The following is an 11,398-nucleotide window of genomic DNA, read 5'->3' as shown; positions in this document are numbered from 1 at the left end:
TAATAAAACTCAGCTAATATTTTCCAAACTAAACAAATTTAATAATACCAAAAACATATTTCTACTCTATTTATAGATTTCAATAGGTGTCTTTCAATAATTCAAATAATAGTCAAAGTCTGCTGACCATTATCAGCTTCTTATACAATTATCTCTTCATAGTTCCAATTTACAATTTACTGAGGTGACCTTTCTTAAAAAGTCGTCTAATTGGGTAATTCTGCCCTACAAGGATATAAGGATTATAAGGTTTCCGTTCAATTCAAACGGGGATTGTAATTACGACGATATTACAAAACGTTTAAACCCCCTACGATGCTTTCAGACAAAAGTTATATCCGTCAGGCAGGAGTTGGCCTTCAGCCGCTCAATAAATCGTTCCGCGAGTTTGGAGTGCCATCTGCACTCGCCCTCTATCGTCCGGTAAAGCAATAATAGCCAGATGCGGACAGCAGCATTAGAATAGTCCGAAAAATAAAATACCTCTAAAGGAATTTCATAGCGACGTGTGTGCTCCATATGTCCGGTCGTATGTTACAAACGCTTATGCATAGATGGACAAACAGTTTGAGGGCTTTTTCACAATTATGTCACATTGACCCTACTTGAGTAATCTGGCTAAATCCGCTAAAAGCTATTTATATTCACATGATTTGTGTCAAATGAACTGAGCTAATGAAATATTAATTGACTGAGACTTTTAATTATGCATTTTTATGGACAGAATGGAAACAAATAGTTATTGAACACATACATAAGTATTTACGTAACATTTTTTTTAAATGACTACTAAAATCACAATTGTGTAGTAGGAAACTCTATTTATATACCTGTTAGTTGGATTTGTAAACAAGTTGTCTATGTAATGAAACTGATGGAAAGTGGTCACCGTTACCTAGCAACATGAGCAGAAATCACTTCAGTGTGTGTTTGTGATATCCGTAGTGGATATCACAAAACACATAAATGACATCAATGCCTTGTCATTCCCAACTACTAACTTGTTATGCCATTGTAAACCCAATTTCACCGCATATTTCACCTTTAAAACCGGAATACTGTTCGACTCGTCTACAGAAAGAGTCGAGACAAAAACACTTTATAAAAATTTTCTTTCTTTTTGGTAGCAATAGCGGGGAGAGGTGGGGGATAGGTTAAAGTTTTATTATTTCTTTACTCTACTATACCAAGATTGTATTCTTTCAATACGTTATAGATGGTTTAGTCAGAGGCATTGTTAACTTTGTGATGAACGCAACATTTAATATGTCTACATTTCGCTAAGTATATGTATGTTCGTTGTGACACGGGCTTAACCTACCCTGTCTTAACATCTAAATCTACATATACCGTAGAGCAAGTTAAAAACTGTTTTATATTTGAATTTAGAACGGGTATAGTTTTTTTTTAATATTACAGGAATAGGAATCAAATTCAATAAAACACGATTTTTGCAGTATAACCATTAGTACCTAATTACATTTACAGTAAAATACTCCGTTACAAATTAAGATTATAAAAGATAAGATTGAAAAATTTAAAAACTATACCTAATATACTTTAATTCTGTCACGATTTAATTTGTGCTAATAATCAATAGATTAAATAATCTATTTATTTATTCAAATAAACTTAATTTAAACATTTTTAAATATTAATGTCATAGTTATCCTTCATTTAATCTACTGCTCATTCGTCTCATAACAAGAAGATTGAACAAGACTTGCGTGTTGCTCTTTTAAATAATCTTTGTAACTTTACATTTTAAAGTCGAAACGTGTGAAAACAAAGAACCAACTAGCACTATTAAATTATTAGGGTAAAATATTAAATATACAATAATTTGAAAACAGTCTCAATGATTAGAGCAGACCAGTCCCTATAAGCAGCACTCGTTCACGACTATGACGTATGAGCCATCCATCACTGCGCTCGACCATATTTTAGGGAGCCCAATGATCCATGACAATAAGATGTAATTCCATTTAAGTAATATACTCGCCATGTTGTTTCTCTGTTAGTTTGCCAATAAAGTAACGAATGTGTATTGGAACATGAATTCTGACTTAGTTCACTCGATTGCACAGATATAATTGTGTGTATGATACTTTTGTAGATTGCAATCATACAAAATTGGCATAGTTGGAAAAGCGTAGCGTTAACTCGAATCCCGATTAGATCGGTGGTGAATTTAGACTATATAGGAAAAAACATCTTTCATTAGAACTGGACATCTGAACATAAAATTTATAAAGAGATTTTATACTAAGACTAAGACGCCCGGCCAAAGTGGTAATTAGATTTCTCTTATAAGGTTTTTTTTATACCACATAGGTAAGGTAACACCCGTGCACAGCAGTGAAAATAATGGGTGGTTATATTTATAAATTACATATACAATCATCATCTGCTTTTCTTCCTTATCCCATTTATTTGTGGTCGCCGCAATATGTTTTTCTCTTCCATTCATCCCTGTTCGCAGTCATCTCGTTATTTACTCCCTTTCTTATCATATCATCTTTCACACAGTCCATCGGTCTCTTTTTCGGCCTCCCGCTGCCCTTACAATTGTAAATTACATAGACAATAAAATATAAAAAAAAACGAATTAGAACACTATTTACTGTGTATATTATAGTCATGTACAATAAGTATAAAATATTAAGCATGTGTAGAAATACAAATAATTTAATATAACTTCATTAAATAGTTAAACATAATAATATATACTAAAAAAGTACTTCGTGAATGTTGTCCTTTAACGTATTTCATAAGAAGAACTGATATAACTGATCTACAATAATAATATTATTTTCACTATAGTGTGTTGTATCCCATTTGCGGCTTAATTTTGGTACTATTTTCGCAGGTACATAGTCTTGTCCATGTGAAGACTGATATGAAGACGTAAAAGAATTGAAAACATTATCTCTTATTGGATACGCTATTGAAAGAATGGTCGTGGTCATTATGTAGTGGAGTTGGAGGCAGATGTCATTCGCCTTACGACAGCTCGCCATTTCTCCGTACTGGTTGCCATTCTGGACTCTCGAGGTGGGGACTTCAAGACATTATGAACAAATAGAATTGTTATAGTACATACGAACATGGCATTCGACCATTTACTACGGTCTTGGATCTAAATTAATATAAAAATAGAATGCAATAATTGATGCATATACGAATCATTTTTTTAGAGTTCCTCGCCCTAAAAGGTAATAAAGCAAATCCTATATTTAAGCTCACGTCACGTTTATCCTTAATCCTTACTGATATTATAAAGAAGAGATGTTTGTTACGCTTCCACGCAAAAACTACTGAACCGATAATCATGAAATTTTGTACACATGTTCTTGGAGATTTTAGAACGAACACTGGATACATTTTATTACAAAAGAAAACATACTTTTGATTCAAAACGAGCAAAGTCCCGGGTAAAAGTTAATATAATGACATATTGATCGCTAAAATCTATCAGAACTAATATAATCTCTATGATCTTTATGATTTGTTAAAGTTTTTATAGTACCAAAATTGAATATTCATGATCTTTGATTGTCTTGAATAGAAGTAATAAAGTTTATTGAAGGAATAAAGTTTACTACAGTGAAGTTCAGTTTATACAGTGAAGTGAAGTTTATATTTGAACATGTTCATTTTCTAACAAAGTTTTTGCAAAACTGCATTCTGTTTAATAGTTATCCATTTAAAAATTGATTAAGGAAAATACAATGACAATAACTACAGAACCCTCAGATTTCAGGTTCAGCTCGTATTTTTTTTTTGTTTTAGATTCAATACGCCAATCAATTTCGTAACATTGAACCAGTTACTATCTGCGGCCTTGAGTAGTTACTTTCTCCATTGAGCAAATAGTTTCAGCGAATTGAAACTTTATATATTGGAAAGTTAATGTAAGATATAACCGAGTTAAACAATATGTTTCATTACAACATAGTATAATCATCATGAGCGAAATATATTTAATATTTCTTTATTAAAATTTTATTTATTTATTTATTTATAAACTCTTTATTGCACCAATCGAATTAATACATAAGAGAATTAGACAGAAAAGAGATATGGAAGTACAAAAGGCGGTCTTATCGCTAGAAGCAATCTCTTCCAGACAACCTTTAGGTAGAGAAAATATAACAAAAGTGGTAGGTGGCGCATGAATAGAATGGAAGAATATATATATAAAGGTAATAATAGGGATAGGATAATAATACCAATAAATATTAGAAAATAACACACATTATATATAAAATATATACATACATATATAAATATATAAATACAAGTACAAAACAACAATGTCATATGCAAAGAAACAAGACACATAGCAAGAAGGAATACAGGGAGATTTAAGTGGAAAGGTAATGGGATTTAACCGAGCTCTTAAAAATGGGTAGTGATTGTGCGCTACGAATGGAGTAAGGTATAGAATTCCAAAGGCGAACAGCATGGACTGAGAAGGATTTACTGTAGAATGAGGAACTATGTGAAGGAGTTTTAAGGAGGAGATTTGATGCACTACGCAAGCCATGGTTTTGTGCCTCTCCGAGAAATGAAAATCTTTCTTTAAGATAGTTAGGCGTAACAGGATTAAAAAGAATGGAGTAAAGAAGAGAGAGTATATGCCAGTCACGGCGAAGGCGAACAGGGAGCCACTTGAGCTGTGAACGATAATGTGAAACGTGGTCATATTTGCGTAGTCCAAATATTTAATATTTTTAATACAAAATAAAAGTGTATATTGCCGAGTTACCACCACGGCATTTTTAACCATAGAGCAAACAGAAATTAATGGGCGGTGTATTTAAGTAAATATTAAATAAAAGTAATAATAGGAAGTAGGTATAAATATAATACATTTAATAATATACATACATACTAAAATATAAATACATACCTAATACATAAAAAAACTATATATATATTTCTAAGCAATCTAAATAATCAAATATAATCTGCTGTGAATATGTAAGACAAGTTAGTGTAACCCTGTATGTATTAGCAAAACTAGGGGTGTCCCTTGCGGCTTGCCGACCTATTTAAACCTATTATTAAATTGTTTGTTATTAATAATCATCAAACAGAAAAACATCTTAACTACTCAGTGGTAGTTTCATGTGAATAGAACTGCTGAAAAACCGCACACGCTGTACAAGAGGCTCACCTAGTGGTAACAAGCAACCATCGTTTGTAGATAAGTACAGAGATTTCACGTTGTACAATATTCATTAAAATTGGTAATATAATGTAATTTGGACTCTATTCGTTGCATTAAAGCCCTCATCTGGGCTGTTGTGACTGTAGAGCCGAGACTACTAAAGTAGCCAAGCTCCTCCCAGAAGGAGGAATTAAAGAACTCCGAGTAATTCTGTACGTTCCGTGGCCACTGTAAACAAAACTTAATCAAGGTATAGGTATTTATATCGTTAACGAATATGCACTCAAATGCGCATCTATCATATGAATAATTCCAAAGTATTCAGCTCTAAAGCAAAGCAATAAACTGAACTTTGACTTATTATATTAATGCACAGACATGATTTCAATATTCTTCCTAACCTTCATACTATTAATTACATTTATAAATTTATGTTTATGATGGAAATAAACATAGTTAATCTCTTATATTCATATTATGACTTACCATCAGGTGAGCAGTATGATGGTTTGCCACCTACGTTTTTATTACTGGGTGACCTACCTATAAAACATGTAGTATTTATCAGGCTTGGTGTGGACACTGTGATCAATTACTATAAGGAAAAATGATAAACTGTGACGCATAAACTTGCAGACTTTCTCTTCTTTACCGGAGATGGTATTGTAAGTAAAAAGTTCACTGTATACTGTATAAGTAACTTTCTTACCTATTTCTACTCCAAAAAAATAGAAGAATGTTTTTGCGTGGATACTTACATATATATTCCAATTAATTATGAGAGGACGAATAATTTGGTCTATATTAACAAATAACATCATAATCGTTCAGAATGCACCAGGATATACACGGAAAGAAATAAGAGAAACGTGTAAATGTATTGATGTTGTGTAATTATGGTATGAAAATATCACATTTCTAAAATAACAACATGATCCGGATCTTACAAGAAGGTTAACGATTTTGTGCTTTCACGTAACATGCGTTTGACCTGCATATAGTTCGATCTCTGACATAATGAGAGACAAATATAATGCGCGTGATTTATTCGTCATTGATCGTACGATATTGGTATTAATGAAGACTTTAACGCAATTGGATTAGCAAACAAGCTGATGGCCCTAACAGCTAATGATAACAATTGGCTATATAATTGAATAATACTATGGAAATCACTTTGGGAGTAGGATATCATGTCCTGTAATTTCACTGCCTTATCTCAATATTCAACCTAAATAGATCTTACAAAGCAAGCTGCTTAGCGAAAGGATTTTGAGGTTAATCTGACATGATACACATCCACGGAGTTTTTAGTCCACAATAGTAAAAATTCCCTCTCCCTCCCCCCTCAATGCATAGGTATAAACTGCTAATAGCCTTCCACGGCACATTATCAAAATTGCACGCTATGTATATATATCTATAGTCTACATTGTTATATGATAATAGTCAATAAATATGTAAATTGTATCCAGTAGCTTAGTTTATCTTTGCAAAGTTTATCTTTGTAAAGTATATTGTTTAGTATGAGTATAACGAAATCTCCTGCCTATTAGAACATTTTGCAAATATTGTAGTTAACTAGGAAACGTATGTAGACAGTACTAGCGGAGGGCGGTGAAAGTAGACGTGCTTCATTACGCCGTGCTAGTGACGGGCACTATTGCATTATCGATATCGATATATTGTAATAATTTTATTCCGAATTCTTACTTACTTGTTTTTTTTGTAATTAAACTATAAAAGCTATTCTATCAATAAATTCTATTAATCTTTTAGGATTTATATTAACAAGTTAATCTTTTAAACACCTCACCCGAACATGCTCAATGTTCGGGTGAGGTGTTTGGATACACTTTAAATATTACATTTAAATGTGAGGAGCTATCATATACTAGGTATTATGTCGCGAGATTCTTGCCTTGTAATAACATAGATATAGGCAACTAGAACGATATTTAATGATCTTAACTCTTCAATATTTTTAGCTACATAGTTAACATTTTATCTGCTGTTAATTTGGATTGAAATATATTTTATTCTCATTCAACTGTCGATATGTATAAAGAACGTTACTATTGTGTAGACCGGTTTACAGTTATGCACGAATATGTAGGCAGAGTTACATCATCAAAGAACCGTGCCATCGCGAACAGTTCATATTGATTTGGTCATATTAGAAAACCTGATTTGTTGAGGCTATCATGGGTATTATTTAGGGTTCCGTCTCATATACTTTGCTTTCCATTCACCTGTCAATTACTTCGGCCTTTTTTAATGAATTATTTTTAATTCACTGAATTTTAATAAGTCCTAGCAAATTCTTGTCATATATTTTTAAAAGTTTTTAATGTTTCACACCGATTTTTGTTCATGTTTTGTAATAATTCGAAGTGTATACGACGTTTAAACGATCAGTGTATCGACGGAAGAAAGCGGAAATGTCGTAACTTGAAAAACCCAACTATACAAAATTTTACTTTCTTTTATTTCAGAAATTCATAACTCATATGCTTATCAAGATAGAAGGTTGAAAAATAGTATAAAGTGTAGACATCATTATACACAATAGTTTAAAACATCGCGTTATAGTATTAAAATAATAGACTATCTATCGACTATCTAACTCAATAATCTCGTTTTGGCCCCTGGTGTGAAGTTGGGTTTTTCAAGTTACGATCATTCGGAGTAATAATCCAATAAATAAGTTGTATAATAGACCAGAATCCAATAAATAATGGATCATGACATTGATGACTGATTAAGTGTCTTGGTACCGGGTAGATTGAGCTTTCCATGTCTGGCTTCGTCGTATTTCTTATGAAACTGAGATGGCAAACAAGGTGACGATTCAGTAGATGAAAGTTATAATTATTATCATAGTAATAACTATCATGAGAGTAATAACTATTATTATAATAGTTATTACTCTCATGATAGTTATTACTTTATATGACCACAATATCCACTTATCGCCTCAGAACTAAAATGTCATGCCTGTCTGTACATACATTTAAATGAGACAAAGACATCCACGAAAATCGCTGCAAAGGCAAGTTCCAGGTTGTTATTATAGTAATGGAGACTATAGCTCGCATATGCATATACCTATGCCCTAGCTCGCAATGTGCCATTTATATCAACATCTATGTGGTTTCACATAAATACCATCGTGGCCAATTCCTTGTAAATTTAGATTATTAACCGCGGTATGTTTTACTTAAAAAAGAACACCATTCTTCACCTCTTTCGATTTATTACAATTAATCATTTATATATTAAATTAATTTAGGTTCTGCGCCACCTATAGTTGAATAGGAAAAACACTAATTCACTCTGTTTTTGCTATACGTAAATGTGCACAGTGGTATTAATACTACACATTAATTATAGATGGCAGCACCGGCATATTGTGCTATAATGAAATTATTATTAGTAGCAGTGGCAATCCGTGAGGAACTAGCCATTATTATTGCTAAAAGTTGCATATAGATGGCGTGATTGGTATCGATGGAATTCTTCATAGTTTTGCAAACGTTTTAAAAAACAAAACTGTGTTTACAAAAATGTTTAATCAATTTTTAAAAAGTTATATATACACGTTAAAATGAAATAATGCGTTTAGAAAAGTAATTTTCATATATTTACTAATTTTGTTATTTTCCAGTACTTAATTAATTTAATCAGTGCTAATACGGGGCTCAATGTTTTCAAAATGCTTTCATAGATGGCATTGATGTCATTTGTATCGGCCTAATTAAATGTCTTTTTTATATTTTCCAATAATAAGCACTTAATATATCATTATTGTAAATTAAAAAAATTTTAAGTAAATTAAAAATAGCTTGAATAAATAGCTAATTGAACAAGCAAGTAATACTATTTCCAATAATACTTATGTATGAAGTGTTGTCATATTAAAAATAACTACATGTATTATCAATTTTTTTTAATAATCGATAACAGGATTTTATTACAGCGCATTATTCGATGATGCTTTTAATGAGTCGTTGTGAACAGTAAATTTTCATTATTTTGTATTATAGTAGTGTTCCGTTTCAAAGAACGGAATATAGGGTACTGGCACTAGTAGTCGGCCCCGCACCAGTACTCAGCCTTTTTCGGTTTTAAACCAATAGGAATAGCGTTATAACAGAAAATATCTAATCAAATTATTTTAAATAGCTTCTATGACTTCTCATTGCTAGAATTAAATCCAAACATAATAGCTACGTGGCTGCGAAGTACATTAAATATGAATCTATTTCGACGTCATCGGCTGACGAGGCGACATGCGGCGTGCGCGCCATTTTTTTATTAGTGAGAAGCGTTCACAGAAATGGTAATTTATTTCATTTTTTGTTAGTTTTAGGCTACATTGTATTAAAATTTACATTAATTAAGAGTTTTGGCATTGTAATAAATGAAAAGTATCATGTTTTTCTTAAGAATTATTAAATAATAAAGTGGCCGACTAATGGGTTCCATTTTTATATACATTATCTAGTACTCAACCACCCCTGGTTGACTACTGGTTTTAACGCTGTTTGTCAAAAACCCAATAGTCGGCCACTTAAATAGTTAGAGTTTGTTACATGGCTGAGTACTGGTGAAAGTAGACCCAGTATTCAACCGTCCATATTTAAATTGTTTTTTATACAAAAAAAGAAAAAAAGCAGCTCTAGATTCTACCAAAAGTAAAGTGAAGGAGACTACAAAGAAGAAAAATTATGATTATGATAAGGAATTGAGCGTAAAATGCACAAAGACAGGCTGTGATTTAGTGGAAATCAAAACAAAATAAAATTAAAATTCTCAGTAATATACTTCTATCTCCTGAAACTCCTGACACAGAAACCTGTAAGGAAGATAAGCTCCTAAAAAATTGTTAATCGGCGACTTTTAGAAAGAAGAAGAAGAACTTGAAATCTTTTTAAATACTGATGTTACTAAAGAAGTTTCCGACTGATTTAAATATAAGTTAGATAGGTATTTGATTGTTGTGATTGTTAGGGCACAGTTAACTCCTTTTAGGTTCTATGACCGGACTAATTGTTTATTAATGTTCTTAATCTTTAAGCTTGAAACTATTAATCTTAAGAGAGGCTGACCACTGGTGGCAATATGGCTGAATACTAGTTTTTGGCGGCTGAGCACTGGTGAAAAGTGCCTTATTTTGTTAAAAAGTATTTTTCACTTTATTAAAGTATAAATTTGTAATTTTTGTTAATTTCGTAACAAAGTTTAATAAATGAGTAAGTTAAATTATACACAAGACTTTCAATTTACTCTTTCTAATATTTTCTTTTATAAGTTTGAACCCAGACTTACCACTAAAAGGCTGACTACTGGTGCCAGTACCCTAGTAGTACATTATTAGTGTCGTTGGTTATTTACATTTGTACTAAAAATCGATTACATAATAATTTAAAATATCGAGTACGAATCGTAGTTGTCTTTGAATACTGGCAAGATTAAAATAGTATTTAAAAAAAGAGAGAAATCAACCCTAACTCGAATACCATAAAGTTGATTTTCCTTTCTCATTAATATCATAGCAGTTTGTTTTTAACTTGCGTATGACTCTGTGGTATGATGTTTAACGTGTATTGTTATTGTACGGTGCATACATTTCAAAAATTATATTTTAATGTAGGTACATACATTTCTTTCATACATTTCATACATTTAAAAAATGAACTTTTTATGTAGGTACATACTAGGGTTCATGATTTCTCGAGCTTTTCAATTTCTCGGGTCTCGAGAATTCTCGAGGTTAATTTCTCGGGTCTTCTCGGGTTGTCGAGAAATTTACATTTACGTACGTTTTCTCATATTATTTGGTTCCGATAACGTCAAAAAACTCAGTGGTTCCATTTGAGACGAAAAGCACTGCATTTTTTGTTAAATATTAAATATAAAATTAATTATAAAACTTTTATTGAGTAGGTATATTTAAAAACATTATACATATTATGAATAAGCCATTTTTTTTTAAATACTGAAATATATTAGGTTCTTATATATGAAATTAGCGTTTTGTCGTACTGGCCACTTAGATCTTAAATATCTCCTCTTTGGTTAGAAATTTCAATTTCAAATTTATACAGCTATTCACTCATGCATTTGTTTTTTGAAAACCGTAATACATATGCTTGGTTTTTTCTTTGGGTCACTCAGCTTACAAAACGGAAAACCTAAAATATCGCGTCATTTACAAGT

Source organism: Achroia grisella, unplaced genomic scaffold, assembly GCF_030625045.1.
Source record: "Achroia grisella isolate CSIRO2021 unplaced genomic scaffold, CSIRO_AGI_Agris_v1 utg1186, whole genome shotgun sequence".
Classification (NCBI taxonomy): Eukaryota; Metazoa; Arthropoda; class Insecta; order Lepidoptera; family Pyralidae; genus Achroia; species Achroia grisella.
The sequence above is the reverse complement of the archived record's forward strand: the minus strand, read 5'-3'. Positions refer to the sequence as shown.